The sequence below is a fragment of the Lepidothrix coronata genome, unplaced genomic scaffold (genome assembly GCF_001604755.1).
Source record: "Lepidothrix coronata isolate B3197 unplaced genomic scaffold, Lepidothrix_coronata-1.0 Scaffold277, whole genome shotgun sequence".
NCBI lineage: Eukaryota > Metazoa > Chordata > Aves > Passeriformes > Pipridae > Lepidothrix > Lepidothrix coronata.
The window spans coordinates 110856-122064 of record NW_016690457.1 but is presented as its reverse complement, the minus strand read 5'-3'; the positions used below and the strand labels follow the sequence as shown (position 1 = coordinate 122064).

The 11209-nt window shown below is 51.7% G+C and overlaps 1 protein-coding gene across 8 annotated transcripts in view; it reads left to right on the top strand.

Moving 5' to 3' along the window:
• Positions 1 to 11209, top strand: part of ACSBG2 (acyl-CoA synthetase bubblegum family member 2) — a 196344-nt gene that overhangs the window by 76419 nt on the left and 108716 nt on the right. The gene's annotated exons all lie outside the window — the stretch shown is intronic.

Genomic DNA, 11209 nt, shown 5'->3' with positions numbered 1-11209 from the left:
GAAAGCTCCATCCTCATTTCCCAGAGTTTCACACCTCAAGTGGGTTCTCCACTGCCATGACCCTCAGCCTGGCCTCTGGAAGTGGCAGAAGCTGCAGTTACAAGTGAGATTCTAAAAATATCTAAACTTCTGCTTGCTTTTCTTCCCCATTCTGAAGTCTTCCCTATCCTCATTGAGAGCATAATTTCTCAGCAATCTTTTATTAATTTGAAAAAGTAAAAATTCTGTTCCTATTTGGATCATAAGTTATGTATTTGGCATATTTTGTTTCAGATCTTTGAGACCCTGGAGCTATTTTTGAAGCTGGTAGTTGGGTGCCAACCTTAGAGGTGTTTGGAAGCACCATCCGAATCCCAGTAGCCGAATTTTGGTACAAAACAACGACAGAAATTCCCCGGAATTCAGTCCCTGGATGCAGTGTGGAACTAACCCATCTGGCTGTGCTTCTCTAGCCCTGCAGAATGAGCAGGTATGAGGTGACACCAAACAGGGACTGAGGCGACATCAAACAGGGACTGAGGTGACACCACTTGAGTGGCGTCTCCGAAATCCTGAGGCACTGGTGGAAAACAGAGCTTTGGTTTCTTTGAAAATCCTTTCAGATCTGAGCCTAAAGCAGGGAAGGGAAGTTTATCTTAACCCCACTCATCAGCTGATCATGTTCTTGAGGAGAAACAGCCAACTCCCCGTTTACACCGCTGGGAGCTGAGCAGCACCACCGTGTCCAGCAGAAACCAGGGGGTGTGCAGGGGTGTGAAGCTCCCACAGCTTCCTCTGCTGCTCTTCCCAAGAAGTTCAAAGGGAGAAAGCACAGGAGTGTAACACTAAGACAAATGAGCTCTTCTGTAACTCCTGCTCCAACCAGATAAACCGACTTGGGGGTGAACCTCCACCGTTCTTTTACAACTGCAAGCTAACGATGCCCTCTCTTTAATCCAGGCTGGCTGGTTCCCAGAGCTGAGATCATGGCTACAGAAGTAAAATAAAAGAGATGGCAGGCAGATGGGTTTGAGCTCTGACTCTTCTTGCTTTTGCATCTCCATGTGCTCGTTCACACCACAGAGACTCTCTCCTTATCCCTGCTGCTTTGCATTACACTTTTACAGTGATGAAAGTTGGTTTTGCAGGGTGTAAAAAGAATCAGACCCAGGATAGTAAATCCCATCTCATGACTTGAGCAGAGATGGTTGAGAGATGGTGAAGGGATGGAGGAGACAGGTGACAGGAAAAGGAACAGAAAGATGGAAGCAGTGGTGCTGGATTGCTGCTCACGTCTCCTGCCAGCCTGGCTTACCTGTGATCTCTGGATGGACCAGCACTGCTTCCACACGGCGAGATGAAGCGTCAGGAGCTCCAAGGATTCCAGCAGAGCTGGAGCAGCAACCTGCCCTGCCGCTCTAGCTCCGAAGGAGTGCCCACGGTGTGAGCTCACCAGGAGCAGCCGCCAGCAAATCCCCTCACCCCGTCTCTAGGGAAAGCCTTGGGATGAGACCAGAGCCATGTGCACCCTCCAGACAAGCCTGTCGGGCCCCCACAGGAAACATGTTGGCTGGAGGATTTATATGTGTGCACCCAGGTGGGCAGGGGCAGGGAGGGAGGGCAGGGAAGCATGAGCTGGAAGGGTTGGAACAGCAGAGGGTGGAAATGCAGCCTGGAATCACCGTGTGCCCCTGGGCGGGTTCACCTGCGCACGCGCACACGCCCCGATCCTGGCCCTGCTTTTCCCAGGGCAGGGACTGATCCCCACAAACTCCTTACAGAGACAGATAAACCCCAATACAACACTTTTGACCAAGAGTGAGGCGCTGCTGCTGTTTTTTTCAGACTTTAAATTCAAGTCACTTTTTCGCTTTTCAATTTATCCTCTGTTTTATTATCAAAAATAATGTTTCTATCAAACCACACTTCTTCTGGCTGGTTTAGTTTGGTATTTAGTTAAAGAACGATCTGAACAGGACACTTTTGGGTGGCTGCATTGCAAATATTTTCCTCCTGAACCTCATTCAGGCATTCAAGAAAATTGGCAGCAATTAAACTTTTTCCCCCGAATCAACATTTTGTAGAGTTGAGAAAGTTGTAGAGTTGACAAAAGAAAAAATACGTTGCTTTCTTAAATATAAGACTTAATATTTGGTCAGTGCTTCCTGTTGGACCAGGGGAGACACCACATGCAGCATCACAGGGCAGGGTCAGACGAAGATCCAAGGAGTCCTTGTCCATGTGTTTCCTGAAGAGTAGGGATTTCTTTGCCCTGGGAATAGGCTCTTTGGGAAGCTTAGCCATTTATTTTGCTAATTCTGTGAAAAGGAGCATCCCTGATCTGTGTAACACCTCCTGGAGATGCCAGGGCTTACAAAAGCCTCCCAAATCCACATGCATTTGGAAATGAGAGGGTAATTAACCACTGAAGCAGCTTATGTTACAACATGGTGGAGCCTCCGTTACGCTTAACTAAGTCCAGGCTGGGCATCCTTCTAGGACAGACTTGGAGCAGAAGATCCAAAGGGATTCCCAGTGAGCTGCTCCCACCCCTGGATGGTCTCCCTGCCTTGTCTGAAGTGTGGAATTCTGAGGTGAATTCGTTTCTTATTCATTCACAACTCCTGAATGGACTGTACAAGTAGGAACTGAGTTTCCAGGCTGAGCGAAGCTCCCCTATTCCCCAGGGAATCTAAGTGAGAAGCAAGCGTTGACTTGCCCATCCTACTGGGAAGGGAGGCAGGGAATGGAGGCAGAGATGGATTTCAGAATAAGAACCCACACACGTGATGCCTGGTCTGGTTGAACATGCTGGAAAAGAATGAGTTTTCCCATCCCAAAACCTCTGGCATCATCGGTGTGAGCAAAGCATCCAAGCATCCCTGATACATCCTGTGTCACACAGGGAATAAATAACTGGGGAGGGATGTAATGGATCTGCATCTTCCCTGATTCATCAATAAGTAGGTCATAAAGAGAGGCTGATTTCCTGGTGAGTCCTCCTTCCCAGCTCCTACTAATGTTTACATCCTCCTGCCTGTGGTCAAAAGGGCCTGGGATGCTGGGGATGCTGAGGATGCTGAGGATGCTGACATGGAGGTGGGTGGGCTGGGGAGAGGCAGGTACCCAGGGAGCACAGGGTGAAGCTTCTGGGCCTCAGGTGAGTGTAACACAGAGACAGTGGGCACTGCTGAGGCTGTTCCTTGAATCCTGGAGTCAGTTTTGGGCCCCTCATGACAAGAAAGACATTGAGGGGCTGGAGTGTGTCCAGAGAAGGGAATGGAACTGAGGAAGGGTCTGGAGCACCAGGAGCGGCTGAGGGAGCTGGGGCAGCTCAAGCTGGAGAAAAGGAGGCCCAAGGGGGACCTTCTGGCTCTGCAACTCCCTAACAGGAGGGGGGAGCTTTGGGGGGGTCGGGCTCTGCTCCCAGGGAACAAGGGACAGGATGAGAGGGAACAGCCCCAAGTTGTGCCAGGAGAGATGTAGGTTGGATACTAGGGACATTTTTTTCAGGGAAAGGGTTGTAAAGCATTGGCACAGGACAGTGGTGGAGTCGTCATCCCTGGGAGAGTTCAAATAATGTGTTGGTGTGGCACCTGGGGACATGGTTTAGTGGTGAACGTGGTGCTGAGTTGATGGTTAGACTTGATGACCTTAAAGGTCTTTTCTAGCCTTAACCATTCTGTGATTCTAATCCTCTCTGTGCTTAAAACTTCTTTCTCTCAAAGCTTCACCTGAACTCCTCACCTTGCTAAGACTTGCTACCTCTTCTCCACCTTTCTTCTAACATGTGACATCTCAGCTCACTTCTCTCTGTGAGGGCCTCTGACAAGTGGCATATCTCAGGGGCAGTACTGTCCTGTCCCCTTGGCTGGTCCCTTCCTGCTCCCTGGAACTGGTGCCCCCTTGCAAGACCCCACATCCCAGGCAACGTCCCAGGCTTTGTGCCATGGGACATGCTTTAGTCTGGAGAGCCTCATCCCAGCTCCTTTGCCTCTCTGTCATCCCTTGGGCAGAGTCTGAGGGTCCCACTGGGACAGCTGAGATCAGGCAGTGGAATCACAGAATCACAGAACCATGGAATAGTTGGGGTTGGAAAGGACCTTAAAGCCCATCTTGTTCCACCCCCTGCCACGAGCAGGGACACCTTCCACTAGCCCAGGTTGCCCCAAGCCCTGTCCAAGCTGAGGGAAGGGACAGGGGCTTTCACAGGAGCTGAACCTCTGGTTCCAGTTGCCAGTGTTTTATAGCTTTATGCTCACAAGCTGTGGTGGGGAAGAGTCAGTTCTGCTGCTGGTACCACAAAAACAGGGAAACAGGGACTCTGGCAGGTGAGTTTGGGAGAATCCAGTTGCTTAACTTGAGGCTGGTCCTACCTGCCTCAACCTATGGCACCTTGATTGAAGGTTTCCACCTCAACTGCTGCTGACAAGGGATTTTTTTTAAATACCATTGGGAGCAGTCGTAGTTCAGAGGCACATGTGGTTATTTATTGCCTGGGCTGGTGTGGGGCTGGGACTGTGGGCAGAGGGGCAGCAGCAGCCAGGGCAGGGAGGATGAGGTGGGGGTGCTGGCATCCCATATTCCTACTGCTGTTTGCTCAGCACTTGTGAGTCAGAGCCCTGCAGTGGAAGGAGACAAATGACTTCGCTCCATTCTCACAGCAAGGCTGAGGGAAGGGAAATGAGGCACTTGGCTCCTTGCTGCCCTACTACATCATCCTGTCCATGCTCAGGAAGGCCCTGAAGCCTCCTGGACATGCTTCATCCCACTGCCACCTCCTTTGCTTTTGGTACATGACTTCAGCTCCAGGGATGCAATTTCGTGCTTCCAGGTATGAAAAACACAGGCAGGTGACCTGGGAGCCTTGCTAATGGTGAACAGTTAAATAATCCCTCTCATTCATGGCTCCACACGGCAGGAATCATGTCCTGGGCTTGGCTGGGAAGCTGTTTAGCAGAATGTGGTCTGGAAGGAATAACAACAGCAGCAGGAGATGTGCTAATGTTGGATGTGCTCTGCAGAGCCAAATGGAAGCATTTGTCTCCATCGCTGCTGCAGAACCCCCTGAGAGCAATGTACCCACTCCTGTTCACATCTGCAGAGCTGGAAATATCTGTGTTTCCTCACCAGGTAGGGCAGGGGCTCCAGGCAACCAAAAACCAGCAGCAGCAAATCAAAGCCAGATGCACCCCACGCGAGGTGTGGCTTTAGAGCCCCGAGTGCCTGAAACACCTGCTCTTTACAACACCATGGCCCTGCTCCTTGTGCAAGTCAGCCCCCACAGCAGCAGAGCACAAGCCTTGTCAGGCCCCAGAGGGTTGGTCTCGGGGTCCAGGAGAAGTTCCCCACCAATCCATCATCATTGAGCAATCTCCCAGGCACTCCATTATCTTCACTCCAGGCAGGATGCCATTCCAGGCAACCCAAGAGGCTTTGTCAATGTGACCACCCTGTGCTTGTTTTGAAATACAGGCAGGTTTAAAGCAAGTGCCATAATTACTAATGGTGACAGCAATAACAGGAGTAGCTAAGGGACATTCTCCCAGCATTGTCATCTGTCACATGCAGCTCCAGCACAACTCTGTGTGCGTGGAGAGGCCTTGGCTTGTGCAACTCACCTGCTGGATGTGCAGGGCTGAGCAGAGACCTCCCCCATCCTCCCCTTCTTGTAGATGAAAATATGAGCTCTCTAAATAGAAGGGAGAAAAATCACCTTATTCTTGTCCCTGCTGTAGCAGCAAAACCAGGGCTTTCTCAGCCACAAGGGCTGCCTGGAGTCCTGGAAGGTTTTGGATTTTGCAGCCACAGAGCAGGGAGGCACCTCTTGCCACACCAAACTTCTGCACACAGCAATTTATCAACTTTTTTTATTTCACAGAATCCTGCATGAGTTTATATCAAGCTTTTAAAGGTTATTTTTGTGGTCATATTCTGTGGAACAAGGTCCTGTATGATTAGGTGCTGGCTGAAAAGTACCTCCTCTTCAAATCACAGAGTCACAGACTGGTTTGGGTGGGAAGGGACCTTAAAGCCCATCTCATCCCACCCCTTGCCATGGGCAGGGACACCTTTCACTATCCCAGGCTGCTCCAAGCTCTGTCCAGCCTGGCCTTAAATACTTCCAGGGATGGGGCATTTGCAGGAATGCTGATTCTGAAGAGATGTGCAAATGCAAGGGGATGAAGAGAAAGTTCCTGTTTGCTTGGACTGAGCCCACAGCTTCCCATCAGAGCTGGCAGGAGCTTGGCAGCACCCTGCAGGCAGGGAGATGTGTTATCCCACGTTGCAATCCTTCCCAGAGTGGCGCAAAGCCTTGGCAGGAGACCCCGAGGGTTTGTGCAAGTTCTGTGAGAGACTTGATAGCAGAGACTGCAACAAACCCTGGGAACCACAGACTTCATGCAAGGCTGTCTCTAAGTACTCGGGGGGAGACTCCCAGCCCCTCTATGCTCTGGTGGGCAGAGAGCAGGAAGGCTCCTCTGCTTCAGGAAGGGCAATTAGTGCCTTTGTAAGCTCCCAGGAAGGAGGATGACAGGTTTGCCTCCTGCCCCACCTTCTGGTGGTCAGTGACTAAATACTTCCTTAGCTGGAGGTCCTGGATCATCATCTTTAACCAGTCAGCACAGGCTCATCCTGGACACGTTTATGTCAAGTTTTTAAAGGTTATTTTTGTGGTCATATTCAATGCCATCACGGTCCTGATTAATTAGGTGATGGCTGAAAAAGTACCTCCTCTTAGAATCACAGAATGGTTTGAGTTGGAAGGGATCTTAGAGCTCATCTCATCCCACCCCCTGCCATGGCCAGGGACACCCAAGTTGCTCCAAGCCCCATCCAACCTGGCCTTGGACACTTCCAGGGATGGGGCAGCCACAGCTTCTCTGGGCAACCTGTGCCAGGGCCTCCCCACCCTCACAGGGAAGAATTCCTTCCCAATATCCTATGTAACCTGCCCTCTGGCAGTTTAAAACCACTGCCCTTCTTGCCTCCCTGCTGACTGATGGGAGCCCTCCAGCTGGGTCACTTCTGGAGTGGGAAATTATGTGTAATTGTTCCCTGCTCCTGCCTCCAAGCCTGTTCTCTGCATTTCCCTGCCCCCTCCCCATCTCCCCCGTTCATTCCCAGTGCACATCTCTGGTTTTCAGTTTCCCACCTCTGTTCAAAAGAAACACATTCCATCCCAGGTGTTTTAAACCTCTGTCTGCCTACAAAAATAAAGGGAAACTGATATTTAACACGGTTTTTCTTTCGAAAACAGAAATTTGGTGTGCGTCTCAAGGGCAGACAGAGGGCTTGTTATAGCACGTGTCACAGAGTGACACGGTGACACTTAGAAGAGCCACTAGAAAAACTCCTTGGGAGAGTTTGTCACCTGAAATGGCAAAGCCTGGGAAGAGATTTGGGCAGAGATGCCCCCAGCAGCTCTGGCAGGAGTGTCCCACTGGCTTCATCCTTGGTTTGGTACCTGGGCTCTGAAAACATGAGGAAAACCCTCTCCAGGCTCCTGCACCTACTGCCTGGCACAAACCTCCCTCTCAGGTCCATGAGCAGGTGAGACCCCTCATAGCAGAACATCTCTTGTGATTGCAGCAATGTTTGTGTCCTCCTGGAGCTCTGAGCAGCCCCTGGCCGTGTGCCTGGGCAGCAGGCAGAGCTCAGGGCCTGTCAAGACCACGTCACTCTCCTGCAGATCCCATTCTTGATGGCCTTAAAAGAGGACTGGATACATCCCTGAAGGTTTTTTACCCTCTGTACACATTCCATAGGAAGCTCCTGATGCCATCTGCAGGTTTGTGGCAGCGCTGATCTATTGGCAAGTGTGTGCCCTTTTCCCAGGGTTGCCCCAGCGACACAGGGAGTCGCCAAACATGGAATCATGGAAATTTTTAGGTCGGAAAAGCCCTCTAAGGTCATTGAGTCCAATTGTCAACCCAGCACTGCCGAGCCCACCACCAAACCTTGTCCCCAGGTGCCACACCCACAAGTTTTTTGAACACTTCCAGGGATGGGGACTCTGCCACCTCCCAGGGCAACTTGTTCCAATACCTGAACACCCTTTCCTTGAAGGACTTTTTCCTGATAACCAATTTAAACCTACCCTGGTGTAATTTGATGGGCAACCAGGCAACTGATGGGCCAAACTCTGGGGAAGAGATGATTGGGAAGGCACATTCCATTGAACATTCATCCCTTCCCACACCTGCAGAGACATTTCCTTTATTCATTTAATAACTTCCTATTTCTTGACTATGTTGTTACACTTTTAATTCCTGCCTTTCCCTGGAGGGACTAAAGCCCATCTCTGACTGATAAAACAAATTCATCCTGAGTGTTTCAGAGTCTTCAGGCAACTCAGAGGCAAAGCTGAAGGGCACAAAATAACCCCCGGCTGGTGCAATTCACTGGATTTCCTGCTTGCATCAGGATGGAGCTTGGCTCCAAAACAGCTCCAGGGTGTCAAATCAGCCCTGAGAGTCTCCAGCTGATCCAGCCACCCATCCCAGCGCCAAAGGCACACAGGGGATGTTGTGAGACCAGGGCAGGTGCCATGTAGAGCTGTTTCCCAAGCCCAGCTGGACTCTGAGCAACATCTTCCTGCCAGGGATCTGCCCACACCCTTTGAGAGAGGGCAAGAGGGTTGCACAAGGCTGGTGGCAGAGGAGGAGGCTGCTCTGGGAACCCACCCTCCAGGCTAGGTCCTTGCCTATCTCCCCTGTTGTTGAGACTGGAAAACTGGGAGTGGGAACTGGGAGAGGGAGCCATCCCACCCACAGTGTGCCTCTCCCCAAGGCACCTGTGAGACTGTTTCCCAAAGAGTGATGTTTCCCAAATCTTATTTTCACGTCCTGAAATCTCTGCAGGCAGTGAGAGGAGCACAACAACACCCTCACACTCTGGAATTAGGGAGGTGATGAATAGGAACTCCAGTTTGTCCAGGGATGTTCCTATTGCAATATTTGTCCTGCAAAAACCCCTGGAATAATAACAAAAAACTTGCAAATTAGGGGCAAGTACAGCTCTGACTATCACAACAAACCAAGAAATTCTGATTTTTCCTGCCTATTCACAGAAATTCTCCAGACAATGTGCAGGAACAGGATTTTTAAGCCTGGAAACAGGAGTTTTGCAGCATTGGAGCTGGGACGTAACAGGGTGTGTAAGGCCAGGTCAGAGAAGGGAAAAACCTTGGGGCTCACACATCTCTGGCCTCACTCACTGCACAGAAGGGTCACAAGCTGGCTGAGACCAGATGCAGTGAAAGCACAATCCAAGGGACAGGACAGGGTGATATCCCAAGGAGGAGCTGGGATATGTTTTGTATAAAACACCCACCCACAGCAGCAGGTGAGTTTTGTAAAAAAAAAAATATTTTGGAGATATAAACCAAAAAGTGGTGTCATTTGAGAATCCTACAGACAGACTTCATACCTGTGTCCTTGTATGTGTCGTGATCCTTCTGGACTGAGGTGCCCACAGCAGCTCTTGGGGGGTGAGGGATGTCCATGGGGGTCCCTGGAGCTGCCCATCCTAGCAGTTGAAGCATCATTTAACCCTAATCAGGGTGCATTTTGGGGCCTGAGGCCCCTGAAGTCCATTTCTCAACTGTGTTCCACGCCTGTCATGAGCTCTTTGGAACAGCTTTGCTTTGTGGTCTCTCTGGTGTTGGGATCCAAAATCCTTCAGCTGTGCAAAGCAATAATTGCCATGATGGTTGTTCCTGATCTTATCACTCGGTCTGGCTGAGCTGGGACACTTTGTACAGTTCATAAAAACACTAATAACACTAATTCATTTTTACCAAGTTTTGCGAACAGCCTGGGGAGTGCTGGGGCAGCTGGAAATGGTAACACCTCATGAGGGGTGAGGTGGGGACAGTGTTTACCTGGTCAAAGGAATCCCTGCCTCCCCAAATTCCACTCCAGGTACATCCTGCTGTCTCTCTCTCCTCTCCCTGTAGCTGGATCCATTTCCACTCTCTCCTTCCAAGGCACTAAATGCACTGGATATGATGCTTAATGATCTCCTGGGAGAAGCTGGGCCCTGACTCTGTGCAGGGTGGTGATGGATCCATCCCTTCCCTGCTGCACAGCTCAGCTTCCCTATCGGAAAGATGGGATAGGGATCTGCAAGAAGCCTCCAGATCTGCTCTGAGATAGGGGCTGGGTGTTGTTTTATGCTTTAAGGATGCCAGAATCCACAGCTAATTACTGCAGGGCAGAGAGGCAGTGGCTGAACATGAGCCGTGTGCCCACGTGGCCAAGGAGGCCAATGGCATCTGGCCTGTGCCAGGAGTAGTGTGGCCATGGGCCCAGGGCAGTGACTGTGCCCTGTGCTGGCACTGTTGAGGCACCTCCAATCCTGTGTCCAGTTCTGGGCCCCTCGTGACCAGAAGGACACTGAGGGGCTGGAGCTTGTCCAGGGAAGGGAACGGAGCTGGGGAAGGGGTTGGAGCAGCAGGAGCAGCTGAGGGAGCTGGGGGGGCTCGGCCTGGAGAAAAGGAGGCTCAGGGGGGACCTTCTGGCTCTGCAACCCCCTGACAGGAGGGGGAAGCCGGGGGGAGTCAGTCTTTTCCAGGGAACAAGGGACAGGATGAGAGGAAATGGCCTCAAGTTGTGCCACGGGAGGTTCAGGTTGGATATTAGGAAAAAGGTCTTTGCTAAAATAGTGATCAGGCACTGGCACAGGCTGGCCAGGGCAGTGGTGGAGTCCCCATCCCTGGAAGTGTTCAAACAACATGTGGATGTGGCACTTGAGGACGGGGATTAGTGGTGGTAGGTTGATGGTTGGACTCAACAACTCGTGTTTCAGACACTCCTCCCAAGTATCTGCAGGGAGGCCGGTGGCACCCAAACCCTTCGGGCACCTCTGTCCTGCCCCAAAGCACAAAAAGCTGCCTGGAGGTCGCGGCCGAGGGTGGCAGAGCCCTGTCGGGAGCACCCGCATCGCCCCAAACCGGGACCTCTTTGCCCGGGGCCCTCAGCCACCCTCAGGCTCGCCTTCTGCAGAGGGGTTTGTCCTGATTCACCATTCCTCATTCCAGGGGTTTCCCGGGAACCCCCCGGAACCCCCCCGGGCTGCGCCGCGTCCCCCATGGCCGGGCCGGTGCTGCCACCTGCGGGCAGGGACAGCGCAGTGCAGCCGGGACAGGGGGGACACGGGGATCGGGTGCGGGGGAAAGGGGATCGGGGTGTGGGGGAAAGGGGATCGGGGTGTGGGGGAAAGGGGG